Here is a 1,025-nt window from a genome sequence, read left to right on the forward strand (position 1 = left end):
AGCTTGCAGACCCTCGCAGCCTGCAGACACCGAGCAGCCACACTAGGAGGGCGGCCTAAGCCGTAGGCGAAATGTGCTCATTCGCTTTGGCGCAACGTCGAACTATAAATAATGCTGTCACTAGCGTGAGCGTCGTGGAAAGTCGGAAAAGTCGGCTGCGAGGGTGAGTGCCAAGTTTGGGGAATGTTTCGTAGTATGCGCATTGCAATGGAGACGCGGAAACTTGTTGTGGCCCAGTGTTTTGCAGTTGGACGACAAGATTGGTACACAGTAGTAAAGAGCGAGGCACTGAGTTGGCATGAATAATGGAGTGCACAATGGGGCTCGAGATGTGTTTGTTACCTCAGGTGCTGTATGATTGTCGACAAGGAGTGAAAACGGAGCAATTTATGACGGCTCTTTCAATTTAAGACGTTAAAAACAGACGGAATTTGCATTTGTAATACCAGAGCATCGAAACTACTTGGAACTTTTGTGTATATGAACGGGTCCGCGCCTTTGTACTCTGCTCCCTTCACCGCTACAAACCAACCAACCATCGTGTCCGTGCGCCTCTGAGTCGCAAAGAATGGGGAATAGCGCAGTTTGCTCGTGCATGGGGCGTAGCTCAGTTGGTAGAGCGTTCGCTTCGCATGTGAAAGGTCCAGGGTTCAAGCCGCGGCGCCTCCATTTTTTGTGGTCAGTGCATGGTAAGTGTTGGTCGCGGCGAACCTAAAGGCACGCAAGATGTTGCAAAGCCAGCGTCACAGACTGATATGATGTATACTGACGTAAGGAGAGCAAGATGTAAGTGTGGGGACTGGCTGTTATCGAGGTGTCATCGAGTGCAGATCTGTCTTAGGTATCGCGGCTTAACCTCATTGAAGTCTAGAGGGTGGACAACACGTTGGTCTTACTCAGAGCGGTGTCCGAATTCTATTTTCGACGTTATACGTTCCACTTTCATTGTGGCCAACTACGATTCGATACAGAATGCACGAAACCTGAAAGACACCCTAACGGATACATAGAGAGTAGTGTTTGTC

This window comes from Schistocerca gregaria, chromosome 3 (genome assembly GCF_023897955.1).
Source record: "Schistocerca gregaria isolate iqSchGreg1 chromosome 3, iqSchGreg1.2, whole genome shotgun sequence".
Taxonomy (NCBI): domain Eukaryota; kingdom Metazoa; phylum Arthropoda; class Insecta; order Orthoptera; family Acrididae; genus Schistocerca; species Schistocerca gregaria.